Genomic DNA, 18,707 nt, shown 5'->3' on the forward strand with positions numbered 1-18,707 from the left:
TTTGGTCGTTCAACCTCTAGAACAATCTAGGCCTTTCTTCTCCGCCCAGGTCAACTTCGTTACAATATGTTCCACGGCCCTGAAGATGACCTAGTCCCTAGGTCGAAAGCTCGGCATAATAAAGTTTATTATGACTGAAATTGGCATTTACTTTTTCATCCTATTGAAACTATGAATCAGTCACCAAAAATAATGCACTGTAATACCCCTTACAATTTAAAAGTTCATTCGGTTTTGTTAACAGTTCTGCATTAAGAAAAAACGCATTGAAACTAAAGATGCATTCAATGATAAGCAATCCTATACTGATCAATCATGCTCTTCCTTCATCTCTTCCTTCATCTCCGGCGGTCGTGATAGGCTGATGATAAGCCATACACTAGAGATAGAAAATAAAATTAGAATTAAGCAGAAGAATAAAAATTGTTGCTAACCAATTGCACTAAGCCTTACATTTAGCCGAGTGGAATTCTTTTAAGTTTCATTTATTATTATAAATAAGTACTCGCCGTTTCACGGAAGGCCAAAAATTAAGTTTATGAGGGAAAAAGTTAAGTTTAATATAAATAAATGGACCAGAGTAGATGAAAGCTGTTTTACCTTAGTTGTGTGGCGAGACAGGTGTGTTGGCCAGATGATACAGACGGCAGGTGGCCTCGACTCCGCCTTGTCACTTAGGTCCCCAACATAAGCCGACTATTGTCCTTAAGTCCCTCCTCGCCCGTTCTGCTCCAGATTATTTCCTCCAACTTAAGCTGCCAATTTACCAAAAGCAAGTTCAGAGTTTCCTTTTTCTTTCCCTTAATCTACCAAGTTAGGGAAGGATATTTTAATCGTGTAGATTTGGAATTTTAAGTTTTTACAAGAAATATCAGTTTGAGGTCTCCTGGATCAGAAAAAATGGTTTTAGCAAGTTAGGCTTTCTAAATATTTTTATACAAAAAGTTTTTTGAATGCAGTCTATCCAATTGCGATCAAAATAAATTCCTTATTTTATTATTTTTTTTTAAATTATCTGATTATAATAAACTTTTTTCATCGTTTATTTAGTTACGATCAACGAATTTTATTGCGTTATAAGCAACAATGATAACAGTATACAACATATTACACATATCAGAGTAGAGAAGTTACCCAGCGGTAACAGTCCAATAACATAATACTTTCTACCGACTCTCGTCATCAGAGAGGAGATCGCGAGACATCTTTTAAGACGTCTAGAAAGTGTTGTCTGGAAATGTTCTAGAAGAAAGATGTACGATTGGATTTTGATGTGATTGAATGTTAAGATGGAATTTTCTGTATCGTGTTTCAGCAAATTGTGTAATGAAAGGAATTTTTAAATCAAGGGTCCCCAAACAAAGGCCCGCAGGCCACATGCGGCCCCCTGAGGACATTTATCCGGCCCTCGCCGCACTTCCGGAAGGAGCATCTCTTTCATTGGTGGTCAGTGAGAGGAGCACTACGTATATGTGGCGGTGCCGCAAAGCGCTGCGTCGCTCATGTACTTCCGGTGTCGCGGGACGCGCGCGTCACGACTCCGTAAAATAACAGCAGAAGTAGGAAGAAAGGCAAAGCACTGTAACTAAACCGGACATTGACCATCTCATTAGCCAAAAGCAGGTCCATAGTTCCCACAGATGTAGTTACTGGGCAGTTTGTTGATTTAAATTTACTTGTTCTTTATTTGAAATATTCTATTTGTTCCCGTTTTGTTTTGTTTTTTACTTTCAAATAGTTTGTTTTATAGTCCGGCCCTCCAACGGTCTGAGGGACAGTGAACTGGCCCCCTGGGTAAAAAGTTTGGGGTCCCATGGTTTAAATCATATACGATGTTGTATTAAACTTTGATTACAGAATTTAAAGTGAGTGACGTGTGCAACTTTTCGCAAGTTTCTCATTAAATTATTAATTATGGGAGAGAATTTAACCAATTCTGTAATTGATCAGTGAATCTGTTAAGTTAATAAAGATTTATTCTTTGTTGCAGGAATAAATAAATTATGCCGACAAATAACTGCAAGCGAACACAGAAAACAGTTATTCTGAGGTGAACTTAGAGGTAATTCGAAGAAAGGTAAATTACTGATTTAAATCAAAATTTTTAACTAATTAAATATTTTAAAGTTATTTTTTTGACCAAATAAAATAATTAGCGATACATTGGATTTGTAGCAATTAATTGAACAAATTATTTGTATCGATTCGATTAGAGTCCAATTGTTCCCAGACATTGCAACCTTGTAAGTTTATTAACAATGATTTTGAGTTCTTTTGTGCATAAACTCTTGTTTTATTTCTTTTAGTTGAACAACTCACTAGTGAATGGAGAAATTTAATCCACTAACATGTAGCGCCCTCATAAGTTAGACAAAGTTTACCAGTTATGTGTGGCAAAAACCCATTCAGATGATAAATTTCCGTGCTGAATGTAAAAGTTGGCTAGTTTAACCTTTTTTCCTTATCTTTTAGATAAATTTATTTATTACAGCTTTTATCAAAACTCCTTTCTCCTAGGTTCTTATCAGTTTATTAATTTTTTCATATTTTTCTTGTTTTTTAAAACAAAAAACATCTCTGCTGAGAAATCTGTTCAAAATGCATTACATATCAAACTGAATAAAACTAAACATTGAAGTTTAACTAGGGTTTAATGAAGTTTAATGTAATGAGGTGGTGAGCTTAAAGCAGCAGAAATCAAAAATGGAAAAATCGCCATAAATTTAAATTAATACTTCAAATCTGTGACATCCGGTAATCAGCTTTTATCAGCCAACTAAAACGACAGTATTTCGATTTTTCATTTTTTGGTTTTCATCCAAAATGGCTCCAACTATTTTCGATAAACTTGGAATGCTGCTTGGATTCATTTAGATCTATTCATATAGATCTTAAGGCAGGATTTCTGTTTCATTTAGTTGAAATTGACAGAATATTTTACAGACAGAAAAAGTCCCTCCCAGTTGGGGTAATTCAGAAATGTGTATGCTTTTCAAGAAAGGCGACCCTTTACAACCAGAAAATTATAGGGGCATTGCGCTTATGAACTGCTTAAACAAACTGTTTACGCAGCTCCTCTCTAACAGACTCTCTGATTGGGTGGAATACGGAAACCCTCTGATAGTAGTTCAAAATGGCTTTCGAAAATCTCGCGGTTGCATGGATAACATATTCTCCCTTTCCGCCTTAATTAACAGCCAGATTGTAAAAGCTAAAAGAAAGGTTTTCGCTATTTTCATTGATTTCAAGAAGGCCTTCGACAATGTTGATCACAATCTGCTATGGCAAAAACTGTTTGCTTACGGTATTAGCCGGAAATGGATACATGTTTTGTCTAATCTTTATAACAGCACCACTACCAGAATCAGAATTTCTAATTCATTCACGGAAGAAACCCCTGTCACGAAAGGAGTTCTGCAGGGTGACTCTATTTCACCGTTGCTATTCGCAATATTTATTAATGATTTCGATAGGTGTTTGAAAGAGAACAATTGTGATTTAGTGCAGATTGATCACAGCCATGGGATTTCATCTCTTTTATATGCTGATTATATAGTCTTACTCTCGAACACTCCCATTGATGCTAAAAAGAAATTGCTTGCCCTCGATTATTATTGCGAAATGAACCGATTGGACGTAAACATACAAAAGTCCAAAGTAGTAATTTTTAAAAGAAGTCATGGAAAGGCTGCAAAAGACTTCCGCTCTGGCTCTCCCACAGCCAGTCGTAGCCTAACGTGTTCTACTTCCGCCGAGAACCCCTGGAAACTGTCACTTCCTTTAACTACCTCGGTCTTTTATTATCTAACTCGGGACTCTTTCATGTGGCCAGTAAATCAAGAATAAATCAGGCACAAACAGCTACTAATGTGGTGAGATCCATTATGGTCAAATCCAAACTGACTTCTTGGGAGAGCAAACTAAAGTTATTTGAAAGTATAGTGTGTTCCACACTACTTTATGGTGGTGAACTTTGGGCCTTGAGGTACGTTGAACATATAGAAACTGTACAAGTACAATTTTTTAAATCTTTATTCTGCTGGCCTGCTTGCACAGCCAGTTACATGGTCAGACTAGAAATTAGAATTAAATTAGAACACATTGTCTTAAAAAGAGCTTTGAACTGGCTGATAAAATTGTTAGATATGCCCAACAATAGATTGCCTAAAATTTGTTACAACAAATTATTAATTATGGATAGCTCTTGTAGTAATTTCATTAAATATAACTGGGTCTCACAGATAAAAAGCTATTTTATAACGTTAGGCTACGACTGGCTGTGGGAGAGCCAGAGGGCAGACTTAATGAAAAAATTTAAAAACAAACTGTTAGGTGATTGGAGGCAGAAATCTATTTCAGATGACCTAGAGAGAGCACATTCTTCCTCGTATAGCACATTGTATAAGGATATCCTGCATGCAAAATACGAAAATTATTATTTGCTCTATAATATTGGTTTGGAAGCTGTCAGAGTGTACAGCCAACTCAGGATTTGTTCCGCAAAAAAATGTACCATTTATGCAAAAAAGATAAGCTATAGCGTAGAACTATCCGAAACTTGTAAATTATGCAGAGCAAGCGAGGAATCTCTCGTTCACATATTTTTAAAATGTCCCTACTATAGTTTATATAGAGATAGATATCTTAATAACCAGTCACATACTTAGCATCTAGCGCTGCTTATAACAACATTCTTGTATGTACAAACAAAGCTCAAGTATTTAACGTGTATAACTTTATTACTAGCGCAATGAAATTACGTAGTACTTTGTTACAGGAGTAACTCCAATCTGTGCCTACTTGAACTATCGTGTAATGTTTTTATTTCAGCCAGTAATGCGAAGGTTTTATTTATGATTTTATACCTCCTAGACTCCTATTTACTAACAGTTTATGTTCTATTGAGTTTCATTTTCCTTATTCTTTGTCTATTTAAGTTCACCTGCAGTTAAATTACGTTTAAGTTTTGTAAAAGTTTGTCTATTTCAATTATTTTTGTATTCTTAATTCTAACAGTACAGTAAAAGGTTAACTCCTTCTGTAAAATACAACTTTGTATAAATACAGAAATAAAAAAAATAAAAAAATAGATGAAATTGACTATCTCATTATCTGTGCAGTATTAAACTATAATTAGATTTATTTATCAATTTTGTAATTTAAAGAAAATCGATTGCCCGAAAGTTTAGTCAACTGGATAAATTTTGTGCTGTTAGCGATTTTTACGCACCAAATTGTTTCAAAAAAGATTTTTATTTATTTATTTTGAAAGTTGTAAGCAGCGCTAGATGCACTATTAGTAACAATTGTGGTAACTATTAGTAACTGACACTACTAGACACTCACTAACTGTGGGGAGAAGTTATCTAGCGGTAACACTCGCTAAGTCATCTTCAGAATTAACTGCTCTCTTCAGGAGGAAGAGAACATTGCAAGGCCATTGGCGTTTTAATCGCCTGGGAGGATGATCTGGAAGGTGGTGAGATGATAAATGGCGGACAAGAGGATTGGAATAAGATTGCAAGTTCTGATGAAAGTTTTTTTGGCGAGTTCGAGCCACCTGGACTTACAAACGGAATTACTAACTCTGTGTGGACTGTTAGAACGTAAAATTGAACGTTAACGATAGTGCGGAGAATTTTTGATTAAAGAGATTGAATTCGTTGAAGATTGGAGCGTTTCGTTGAATCCCACAATTCAGTACCATACGTCCAGGTGGGTTTTAGTATAGAGGTTTATGTCATTCGTTTGTTATTGAGTGAAAATTAAATTGTTGATCTAGTAGTCTGTTAAGTAGTCGATAGCACCTGTTAAAATCAGTTCGTTTAAGTCGTATGTGCGAGTTCCAAGACAATCTTCTGTCTAAATACAGAGCCCAAGATAACGGACAACATTGGCAGGAGGAATTGGAATTGATAGTAGATCGGAGGAAGATTGGTGCAGCAGAGTGTGAAATTAATATTTTAAGATTTGGTTGCTTTTAACTTAAATTTTGAACCATTCCTCAAGAGAAAAGAGATGGACGTGGAGGTGTCTGTGTGAAGTTACCGGATCAATGTGAGGAGAAAGTCTATCTGTATCATCTGCATAAGTTAGAAGGACAGTTTCTGGATGGTTTGTTATAGCTGCTGTGAATATTAGATATAGGATAGGATGCTTCCTTGAAGAATGCCCGATTCAGCTTTATATCTAACTGAATACGTTGTACCTATTTAAAATGGAAAGCAGCGATCAGACGAATAGGACTTCAAGACGTGGAAGTGCGTGAACGGAAGAATGCCCTTGAGTTTCCAAAGCAATTCCGGGTGCCACAGCCAATCGAAGACCTGCTTCACATCGAGAAAGAAAACCGAGCAAAACACTTTCAAGAAAATTTAATTACTCGAATTTCGTGAAGAAAAATTTATGACCACTCGGTTAGATTGCAGAAATCAATCTTTTTAGGAATTTAATGTACCTTTTGAGGAACTGTAATGTCCTACTTAAAGTAAGCTTTGATTTATTTCATCCTTTATCTCTTGTTAATTAATGATGTCTCAATTTTAATAAATTAGGCAACTTCTTTTTTGGTACATCAATATTAAGTTAATGTTTGCTAGTTGGTAATTTGGTAATAGGCCGATCTTGATAAAGTACAAGAGAAATGTGAGTGAGATAAGAGTGGGGGATAAGAAGTTGGCTATTCAGTACTTCGGCTAAAGTCCTTGCAGACTTGCCTGTTCTAGTTGCTAAACTTCTAATGGACCACGGAAACTGTGCTTTATCATAACTAATACTCGTACAATATCTTAAGTTCTCCTTAATGCAGGCTACGTGGGTTTTTGATATCGATACAGTTTTGCTTCTTACCTGTCTTTAAGTTTAACCTATAAACGGTACTTAGTGTTGTCTTCAGGTTTTTATCATTATTATCATTTTACCCCTTAAATTGTGCATTTTGCACTTTAGAGAGAGAAGGATTTCTATTGACACCAATTTTCTGTTTTAGGTTACATTTCATTAGATTATCTATTATCAAACTTGCCCTCGCTATTGGGGCCCAAATGCGTTAACCTGTTTGATTTCTCCAGGACCCTAGAGCTAGGAGTTTTTCCCTCAAAGTATAATTACAAGAAAATGTTCAAAAGAGAAAATGGAAATCAACAAACATATATTTATTGATTGAACGAAAGGGTTGTTTCCGTATGAAGAAAACTCAAGAGCTATTGTTGCCTTTTGTTATCCATTCAGCCAGAGATGTTGGATAATCAATCACACCAGTACCCGCGTCCCAATGGAGGTACAAGCAGGAACAAAAGGACATGGAGGCGATCTATTGCTTTGCATGATTCTGAAGAGTTCGTTCAACTTGATTTTGACACCAAAATCCCAAAATAGGAAACCTTTAGCCCCATAAAGGTAAGGAATCAAACAAAAATATAACTAACGTTTACTCTACGCCGAGCAAACTCACCCCTTACCCTCTTGACAACTAATCAAACCTTTATACTGAATGACTGAAATATTCAATATATTCGATTGTCTTAGATCTCAATGCCACTTAGATGAAATATTTGTAACTAAACGTTTTGCAATATATTCAATATTTTGTTCATGTTATTACTACGAGCCAAAATGTGCAACTTCCGCCTCCAACCGTCTTCTAAAGAACACTTTTTATTTTGAGAGAGAAGAGTAGAGGTAAAATCAATTAAAACTTTCAAATTGAAATTTGTTGTTGCAACAACTCCATTCCATACTCGTATAATATGAGACGTTTTTTGTATAATCTGAAAGTTGAATATATTTTGCTGCAATATTCATTTCATTTTTTTGGTGGATGATTTAATGTATAAATTTCGTACTGGATGGATTTTTGTATTCATCACCTGATATAAAGGCCTCAGCTGAGGGCATTGTTTCTCTAACATCCCTAGAACGATGAATGGGTTGCCGGCAGCATACATCATCTAATCCTGAATTTACACATTCACTATTCAAAATTCAAGGCTTCAACCTCGTTTTATAACTTCTACATATTGTTAAAGTTTTTACAAGTTCAAAACAGAGCAAAAGTATTTATTTTATTTCAAGGCGCGTCTAAGGTTATTGGTCAAGTGGATTTGGTTAACTCTGATTATTTATTAAAAATTTAGGTGCAAACACTCAACTTTCATCTTTTAACCTTGAGTTGCTTTTACTAACTATAGATGGCTGATTTTATCCATCGTAACAAGGATATTTATTGTATCTCTTACAAGAACTGCGGACCTAACCGCTGAGATAGAATGAACAAGCGTGCCAGATAAAATCAGTGGTATTATCCAGCACTGCTGGACATTATCAAATGTAGAAGGTGTTGATTGAGAACAGGTTGTTGTGATAATGCAATGACGCAGGATAGTGCTTCGTTGGTTATAATGACTCATCAATCTCTTTCGCCTCTGCATTCTGCTGGAGTTGCAGAAGGAACCTGGATTGAGCGATTTTAAAAGAACTCAGGAGCAGGATGATGTTCTGAATCGACTTCTCCATTGGTGTAATCAGAAGGGTTCTACTTAAATTTAACAGGTGTCGGAGATACAAATTAATCCAAAAGTCAAGTTGACCCCCTATTTTGACAAATCATCTTTTAACTGCGGCCTTATCTAGTCACAAATTTGTCATGAAACTGCACTAGAGGAAGGTAGAAACAGATCTCTTGTCTTCAGGTAGATTGACTTCCCTTCCTGGGAATGGCATGTCTGGTAAATTAAACGAACTCTCTATAATCGTTTAAAGCATCAGGAGACTGAAAGTTAATACCTAGGATAACCCAACTTTAGGCTCTCTAATTTGCAATTCTTCGTAAACAAATAGCTTCTTCTGATTGTATGGCTTTCTAACTAACCGTTAACCCTGCCTGAAGTGGAAAACGTGAAAAAACTAAGAACATGAAGAAAATAAACAAATATGAGTGCATCTCACCATTTGTTGACCAGTTGGTCGCCTCTTCCGTTTTAGAGGTTTTGTACGGAAGTGTGCTTGTGACTTATCTAGGATTGATTGGCCGCAAGAGAGAAATATGTGGTAGAATCTCGGTGTAGCGAGATTTGGATAGTTTAGATATGAATGGAATGTTGAGGTCTATAAGAATGTAGATAAGTCACAGACAAAAAAATGATTAATTTTTGGATTTCAGAGTTTGCACTATGTTTAAGTTGAATCTTTAAACTTTTTTTTATAGCCGTACCGCATAGATTGAGACCGTACGTCTACAATAGTGTAAAAAACACTAGCTGCAACCGTTGTTTATCCTATAATGAGCGTTTGCCAAGCAATGCAGCAGCTAGGAGTTACTTCTAGTTAAGATTAATACTTTAGGACTTGTTTTAGGGTTCCAAAAATGCGTCTTATTTAGTTGCAATCCAAAATACCTCACATGAACAGTTGGTGGAATAGAACTAGTATGTTAAAAGACTGATTGGGTTTTGTGGGTAAACGAGATTTATTTAGATTTTACAGCGTTAATAAAAAAAAGATGTATATATATATTGTATAGAATTCAGTTATAGTTGATGTTCAACAACCAATCAGAAATAAAGTGGATAGCAAGCACTATAAATAGTCCACATTAACACAAACAAAATTCAAGGCCAAGTCAGGGAATCGAACTTACTAGCGTGCAGGTATACCTCCAGCTTTGCAGTTAAATTAGTTTACTTCGAATAAATCAACTATCACGATCGGTGTTTCATATATTATCTTTACAAAGATTTTGTAAAATAATTCTTATTGGTTGATTTCGCAGAGTTTTTATTTTTCCACATATTTCCGTAACTCTAAAGAAAGGAATAAAGCCGTTACTTTGTGCATTATTCATTGTGAAGGACACAAACTTCTGAGACATTTCCTTAAAAATTTCTGACTTATTTCCGTATAATTCAAAATACTTAAAAAAAAAAAAACTTATTCTCCAAAATTGACATTTTTGTCGAATCTGAGTGTAAGAAATTAGACTTCAACTTTTTTTCTTTGAGCCTTTTGTTGTCGTAAATAAATTTATCAAATAATGTTCGTCAAGATTTAGGGCCATCGTATAATCTGAACTTCCAAATGCCCTTTACAATTCATGGACCCTAATTAGATTAAATCTATTTCACATTCTAGCCAACAAGACACTAATTATGACTTATAACTATGAGCATGCAAAATGTAAATTAGCTGAGAGGGTAATTAACAGAAATGATATTAGTCCTCTACTGGCCAAGTGACAGCCATTTCATGCTAAAATAACGCAGTATAGTTTCTGTCCTAACATATTATACGAATGCTTCTAGAAATAAACACACAATTAGTTTAATGAATTTTCTCTAATTAACATCTATAGTCAAGAATTTCCTTGCTGTAGTCAGAAGGGTTATCTGAAAATCTGTACTGTTTTACAGGATAATTTATTGTTGGAATAAATTTAGTAGTTGGACGTTAATCTCTATCTTAAAACAATGGACAATAACTTTACTTAAAACCATTGTAAGATTTCCTTTAAAATCGATAATTTTATCGACCACTGTTAACCACATTTTCAAAATATCCTGCAAAACATTGTATCTTCATTGCATTGGTTTACAATGTATTCAATTAAAAAACTTTATGTAGGTTTATACCAGACTATTTAATATTGACAGTGGCTTTTTTTTAGATTTGTAGAATGAATTATTTAATTGATTGAGTGTTAATTATTCGTGTGAATGTACTTATTAAGAGCATGATGATCCTCTGTCGTAGAATCTATGAAGAAATAACATAAAAGATTCGACGCCTAATGCAGTGTTAAAAGTGGTAATAACCTTTTGCCTTTGTGCGCCATCTTACCCAGAAAATTTTAATAGAAATTCACCACTTTATAATTCTTGTTAGTAATTTTTATAATTTTAGGACAATTATTGCCCTTTATATCATCATTTTTTTTATTATTTCCGCTTGTAATATTTTATTCATGGTCTCATTAATGTATTCCTAATGCTGAATAAAAACCAAAGAAGGGAGGCCGTGCTTATTATTTTTATAATTACTGGTTAGTATTTCATATTAGACTACATCATTTTTAATTTCCCACTCTTTCAGTGGGTTTTGCTTCCTTCCCATTTTCTATAATGCTTAATTTCTAGCTCATGTTTTTAGTATTTTGTTTTGGCCGAAGCATTTTCAGAGTTTTAATTATCTGTGGGATGTTACGCTTGGTTTATCTTCTGCTATTTTATCTTTGTTCACTTTTTCATGAAGTTTTATTTTTATAGTTTTTTTTCTCTTTGTTTATTCTGTTTTTAATTTTAAACATTCTTATTGAACGGAAGGATTAGTAGTTTCATTTTGAAAGTTAATCATAGCACGCAAAGATAACTTTTTATAAAATCATAATTTATAAAAAAAACTTGCGTGAATACTCATTCTATTTTGATCCACTTTCTTCAAACTTCTAGATTCTTCTACTAAATATAGATGGTGTGTGGAAACAACTGTAGGTTTTGCAGGTGAAGAAGAGGTTAGAAATGTTGGCATTGTCTTTCGTAATTATTAAAGGCTTCCAAAACAGTCTGCGACATTCATTCTTCAGAGTACAGTTCTATAGTACAGGGTGTTCATTTTAAGACGGCTCAAATGAATTTCATGCTTAAATGGTTGATCTGAGCGAAAAATGGTAGAGGAAAAATTTGTTGCCCGTCACCTCTAGTTTCAGAATATGTGACTTGATTTTAGATTCCTGCCTGCATACGCGGCTGACGCGCGACCAAAAGTGAGGGTTCGCAGTTGATCCCCATTTTCATATACACAGTTTTAAAGAGTATAAAAAGTAATGAAAGAAACCGGATACCTCAATTCGATATCTTCAAAATTAAAGGTGCTAGGTCATTTCAAAATCTGGTATTTATTAGTCATATTTCAATTTTTTAACTTGTTATCAAAGAGAAAGAAGAGCATGCGATAGGTCATTTTTATGTATTTTTTCATCCCCTTTCTACTAAAAATATTGCCAAGGCCGTAAAGCTAGTATTTTTCTTAATATCGGGAAGTAAGTCATTATTCCAGTAATTTTTCTAAGAAAAATCAAACGTTTAGAGCTTTAGATGTTCTCAAGCATACACAAAATGGCTAAAAATTAATTTTACATCTGTTACAAACAAGAAGGTTTAATAATTATTTGGTAATTTTGGGAGAGTTGCGTTTAATTACCAAAAAAATTGAAAACCTCCTGCCACATATTTAAGTGATCAATATCTTTCATGTAAAGGATCAAACTTATTCCTTAATTTATCAAATAATGCACTTTACTCAACTTGTGTAGCATGTACTGCGCCTTCAAAGGTGCCTCCTCTGGCTCGCAAGCCAGGTTAGCCAGGAGGTTATTAACTGCTCTCTGTATCTGAGTATGATGTTAATGCGTCACAGAAAGAGCTTTGTTGGTTGCAATTACTCTTCACTCCTATCATCATTGCAGAGCGGAAGTGGATTTTTAGACTGTATGACAACACCAGAAGTGGTGGAGGTCCCGCCATATCGACCAAAGGAAGGCCTTTGGTTTGACCCAGAGTGGTTCTGCTAATTTTAGCAGATTGATTCGCCAGTTAATCCAGGTGCTAATTTGGCAACCCTAATTAGGTTTGCCATTGAGGCCTTATCCAGTCACAATATGCGCTGCATGTAGTGGTTGTAGTGAAAATACGCACCACTATTTACGTATGTAGAAGATTGTTGTGCTTCTCCTAGAAGCAGATTTCTTTGTCTTCAGTTCCAAAGAATGTCGCTTCGATGAGGTTAATCAACAATTCTCCAGGTTCATACAAAGCATTGGATGACTGTATCGCCATGTCCGCAAGTTCCTGCCCATAGTTCCAATAGTACGCGGTAACTTGAGATTATCCAGTATCTTTGCAAAATGTTTTCCTTTTTTATCTGTTTTTCCTTTTTTTGCTATCTACTGAGTTGACAGGAAACAATGAACACCAGTTGTTTGCGTCCTTTCCAAATATCCTTTCTGTCCTTTCACGAAATCAATCAATCAATATAAAGTTTCCTTGTTTACTTCACTATTTTCGCTGATGACTGATTTATTAGCTTGGAGCCAAAAATCTTCCTATTTGACTGTACAATAGATATCGGTTACCTTCGACTTCTATCTCTATAATTTATACTTCTATTTCTTTTTCAATTATCACGATCTCTCCCAGAGACTTGAAACTTAGTGGAATACTCTGTAATACTTACACGAATTCCGAACAGAAATAAACTTCCAAATTTGAACTGAATTGGTAGCGCGAGCTGTCATTTTGACCAATTTTTTTTTTGTCATTTTTTGCAAAAATTGTTTCAAGAAAATTTCGTTACATAAAATATCTATAAGAGGAAATCGTGTAATTTTTGCCAACAGATTTTTTTGCAATTGCAGCAGTATATGAACCAGTTGTCTGCGAAGTATGTGACTACTAAATATTGGGCCAGATCTAGCCGGCGGTGTGCAAGTCTGTTGCCAGAGAAAGTCTATTGCGTAATGCTAAAGTATATAGTACATTATTTTGTTGGGTTGGTGAGACACTAAGGTGGCCATTATGTACTCTCGACCCACATATATCACGACATGGACAAAGGTCACTGTTCTGGAATTCCAATATTCTTTCCGTGAATCTCAATGTCGATTATATATATAACTATACTTTTTTTTTCTTCATTTTATTTCCAGATATCCAATGATTTATTTGTTATTTTTCTCTATATTCACTTTTTGCTTTTATTTATTTTCCTCAGGAAGGACCCTTCGTATATTTCCATTGAATGTTAAATGTAACTCTGGATTCTATCAAAATTTAGATTATTTATTCCGTGTTTTTTGAGGAGGTAGCACAAATAGATTGTTCAAACCCAAAAATGGAAATAGACTTAAATCAAACTGAATTACAGTTCATTTTGTGAAAACTTCTTGCTGAAAGCGAATAACTCTAGGTGGCAATAAATTGATAGATCAGCCTATCGGACTGTACAGAGTTGCTTATGTCTCAGCTTGGATGGACGATAGAAAAACTTACAGTTAGTGGAGAAAGTTAGAGAAGAAAGTGTTCGATTCTTTAGTGTCTAAACGGAAAACAAGGATCTTAGGAGGGCGTTGTGGCAATCTAGAGTGAAGAGTTTCCGTAGACAATTTTGGGTATAGGAGAGTATGGGAATAGAACTAAGCGAGCGATGTCTCTGCTTAGTCCTCAGACATTGGGACAAATATAATTGCAAATACAGTACAGAATCTGATGAGGAACATTAACAAGAGTTTTCTTGACGTCACTAAATTTTCTTGATATAATGAATAGTAGTTGACTTCAACTTTATGCATTGTTCTCTTTAAAAGTATCAGTTTTCGAAAACATCGTTAAAAACTTCGAAAATCTATTCCAATTTCCAATTTTGGCATTTCCAATCTTCTTGAAAATTATAATTTTTGTTGTATATTTAATTATTTTATAATATTTCAGTACCGCGGCGGTATACAACACTATGTTAAGTCCATTTTTTCAAAATTTATTTTTTTAACGTTTCTAATTCAAAATTATTTCTTTTATTACACAAACCTTTTGTTAGCGTGCATCTATTTACTTATTAATTATCAACGAAATATTTAAGCAAAATAACTCCCGCGGGCTTATAAGTAAGGAAAAACCGCGAAAAAATCTTTCATTTGCTCTCTTGTAAAAAATTAAAAATGTGACATAGTGTGGTGTACCTCCGGGGTACTGATATATTAGGTTGTAAGTCCATACATTATACTGAAATGGGAATCAAGAGAAAAGGCCAATCACGTACCTTGTTTCTTGTTCTCTTAATCGAATTTTCTGAGGAAATTGTTGCTATTAATAGTTTTAGAACTACACATGCGCAGTTAATATCATGTTTAAAGAAAATGATTAGAATCTTTTTCGAGATTTATCAAGAAATGGAACAATTGGTTCTTTTAAGTGGCTGGGTCCGATAACCGCTCCTAAACTAAATATTAGATTTGAAGACCAGACGTTGATGAGGTTATCATTTTTCTTCTTGTTGTCAATTATAAAGTTTTACGGCTTATATTTATTTCATCTTCAGGGCTTAAAAAAATAAAAACTAGAAATCCGGATGTTTACAAATTACCATAGAGAAACCAAGAAATCAATGAGTTTCAATTAGTTTCTTTACGATAATTTGTAAACATCTAGATCTCTCGTTTTTGTTTTGTAGCCCTGAAGATGTACTAAATACTGTTCGAAACGTTGGCGTTTTAAAGATTTTTTTTATTTATAAACTGACTCAAGATTTCTCAAAAATAATATCTCATCAAATTTGTACTTCTTGCAATGTTTCGTTTCTTTGAACTAAGCTGACGGAACAAAAGATCGCCAGGGTCACAAAAATCTATTCATTGTCATCACATTTCCTGTAATGCAAGTTTCCTAATTTGGAATTTTAGTTGCATATTTAATATTTTATTGGTAATAATTCCATTTATTACCCTTAAGTAGAAGTATAGATTCTATGGCCATCCGTTTGCCAAACATACTCATTGTTCCTTATTGTACGAGGGTCGTTTGAAAAGTCCGTGCAAAAATAAAAACTACTTAATTTTTTGGGGTAAACCTTTTTTATTTTTCAACATAGTCTCCTTTTAGGCTTATACACTTCGTCCAACGCTGCTCTAGTTTGTTGATCCCTTCCGAATAATAGGATTTGTCCAAGTCTGAAAAATAGCCATTCGTTTCTGCAATCACCTCCTCGTTTATATGCACTGTAATAGTTTTACCCTTTTCCAGATAGTCGATGAGGATTATTCCTTGCGAATCCCAAAAGACAGTCGCCATAATCTTTCCGGCCGAAGGAACGGTCTTCGCCTTTTTTGGCGCAGATTCCCCCTTGGTAACCCATTGTTTAGATTGTTCTTTGGTCTCAGGAGTGTAGTGATGTATCCATGTTTCATCCACAGTGACGAAACGACGCTTAAAGTCCTGCGGATTCTTCTGGAACAGCTGCAAACCGTCCTTGCAACACTTCTCACGATTTCGTTTTTGGTCAAGCGTGAGCAATCGCGGCTCCCATCTTGCGGATAGCTTTGTCATGTCCAAATGTTGATGCAAAATATTATGTACCCGTTCATTCGAGATGCCCACAGCACAAGCAATCTCACGCACCTTCACTCTTCTGTCATCCATCACCATATCATGGATTTTATCAATGATTTCTGGAGTAGTAACTTCAACAGGGCGTCCAGAACGTTCAGCGTCACTTGTGCCCATATGGCCACTCCGAAAATTTTGAAACCACTTATAAACTGTTCTAATCGAAGGTGCAGAGTCACCATAATGTTTATCAAGCTTCTCTTTAGTCTCCTGAGGCGTTTTGCCTTTCATAAAGTAGTGTTTAATCAACACACGAAATTCTTTTTCGTCCATTTTTTGAAAATCACTCGACTTCCTCGATTCAAACGAATGCCAAACACAAAGAAATAGACCGATCTGGCTGAAACTTGGTGTGTGTTCTTCCAAGAGATGCTACTAACTAAACATAACCTCGATACGCGCCAGTGGTGCTATCTCTCTGACTTTGCACGGACTTTTCAAACGACCCTCGTACTTAAGGTTCAGCCTTTATAAGAAAAGTGAGTTCAAAATTTATTGGTGTTAAAGGACAAGTTATGCTGCCCTAATTGAGATCAAAATGAATTATTGAAAAAAAATCTGTAATGTAGTCCGAATGTAATAAGTCCGCTCTAAATCGGAGATCAGTGAATTAGTCTGTGTAGTGCTACACAACAAAATGATCTATATTCCCAAATTTTTGAACCACGTAACTATTAAGTAATCATACATTTGTTGAAGTTATTAATTGACACAAATTATTGAATTCTGAATTATTCTCATTTTGAATTACGTATTTGTCTCTTCTTTCACTTTTAATTAGTATTTCCACCATTCCACCCTGAAATTAAATGACGAGTGTAGTAGAATAGAGGTCTTAGGAGAAGTCTCTAGTAATTAAGACATTAATTCATTTAATTGATTAGTGTAATATAATTGCGGACTACCCGCTCCCTAAAATATCCCCTGGAAGGTTAAGCTTTATACAATGAGTGGTGAATCGATACTTGCCTATCAATCATGAAACTGCGTGTAATACAAACTCCTGACACATTATCGAAAATGTTTTTGATGTATGGAATAGAAAAGATAAAACGTTTGTAAACAAAAACAAAAAAATTGCTGAAAAACTTAAAAGTTTCAGCAAAGTGTTTGCTGAATAAATTTTTCTGGTTCAGCTGTTTTTTTAACCTGTTAAGCGTGTTTGACGTGTATACACGTCAATCCAAATCTCTAATACGGTGCGTTCGACGTTTATACTCGTTGTGAAAAATATAAAATTGCCATTAACTATAAAAACTCGAAATTTTAATAAAATGCAATAAGAATATTATTTGGTGGGATGTTTCCTTTATCTTACCAATAGAACTGCTGTGGGAGTCAGCCAAATGATAAGTGGTTGGTACTTGTTTCGGCTCCGCATTAGAGATTGGGGAATTACGCACACAAATACGAGGGTCGTTTGAAAAGTCCGTGCAAAGTCAGAGAGATAGCACCACTGGCACGTATCGAGCTTATGTTTAGATAGTAGCATCTCTTGGAAGAACACACACCAAGTTTCAGCCAGATCGGTCTATTTCTTTGTGTTTGGCATTCGTTTGAATGGAGGAAGTCGAGTGATTTTCAAAAAATGGACGAAAAAGAATTTCGTGTGTTGATTAAACACTACTTTATGAAAGGCAAAACGCCTCAGGAGACTAAAGAGAAGCTTGATAAACATTATGGTGACTCTGCACCTTCGATTAGAACAGTTTATAAGTGGTTTCAAAATTTTCGGAGTGGCCATATGGGCACAAGTGACGCTGAACGTTCTGGACGCCCTGTTGAGGTTACTACTCCAGAAATCATTGATAAAATCCATGATATAGTGATGGATGACAGAAGAGTGAAGGTGCGTGAGATTGCTAGTGCTGTGGGCATCTCGAATGAACGGGTACATAATATTTTGCATCAACATTTGGACATGACAAAGCTATCCGCAAGATGGGTGCCGCGATTGCTCACGCTTGACCAAAAACGAAATCGTGTGAAGTGTTGCAAGGACGGTTTGCAGCTGTTCCAGAAGAATCCGCAGGACTTTAAGCGTCGTTTCGTCACTGTGGATGAAACATGGATACATCACTACACTCCTGAGACCAAAGAACAATCTAAACAATGGGTTACCAAGGGGGAATCTGCGCCAAAAAAGGCGAAGACCGTTCCTTCGGCCGGAAAGATTATGGCGACTGTCTTTTGGGATTCGCAAGGAATAATCCTCATCGACTATCTGGAAAAGGGTAAAACTATTACAGGTGCATATTATTCATCGTTATTGGACCGTTTGAAAACCGAGCTGCAAGAAAAACGCCCACGATTGGCCCACAAAAAAAGTCCTTTTCCATCACGACAACGCACCAGCTCACACCTCAGCAGTTGTGGTCGCAAATTTAATGGAAATAGGGTTCCAACTCGTTTCACATCCCCCTATTCTCCAGACTTGGCTCCCTCGGACTACTATTTGTTCCCCAATATGAAGAAATGGCTGGCGGGAAAAAGATTTTATTCAAACGAGGAGGTGATTGCAGAAACGAATGGCTATTTTTCAGATTTGGACAAATCCTA

General features: G+C 35.3%; 1 protein-coding gene across 4 annotated transcripts in view; it reads left to right on the forward strand.

The window, feature by feature from the left end:
- LOC141457137 (rap guanine nucleotide exchange factor 2-like) overlaps positions 1-18,707 on the forward strand; it is a 519,728-nt gene that overhangs the window by 117,980 nt on the left and 383,041 nt on the right. For all 4 annotated transcript variants that reach the window (XM_074133690.1, XM_074133691.1, XM_074133694.1 and 1 more), the window contains exon 2: positions 1,991-2,077. The gene's annotated coding sequence lies outside the window, so the exon portion shown is untranslated. The remainder of the gene's footprint in view (positions 1-1,990; positions 2,078-18,707) is intronic.

This window comes from Rhodnius prolixus, unplaced genomic scaffold, assembly GCF_049639745.1.
Source record: "Rhodnius prolixus isolate KJV_2025 unplaced genomic scaffold, Rpr scaffold_10, whole genome shotgun sequence".
In the NCBI taxonomy this organism is placed as follows: Eukaryota; Metazoa; Arthropoda; class Insecta; order Hemiptera; family Reduviidae; genus Rhodnius; species Rhodnius prolixus.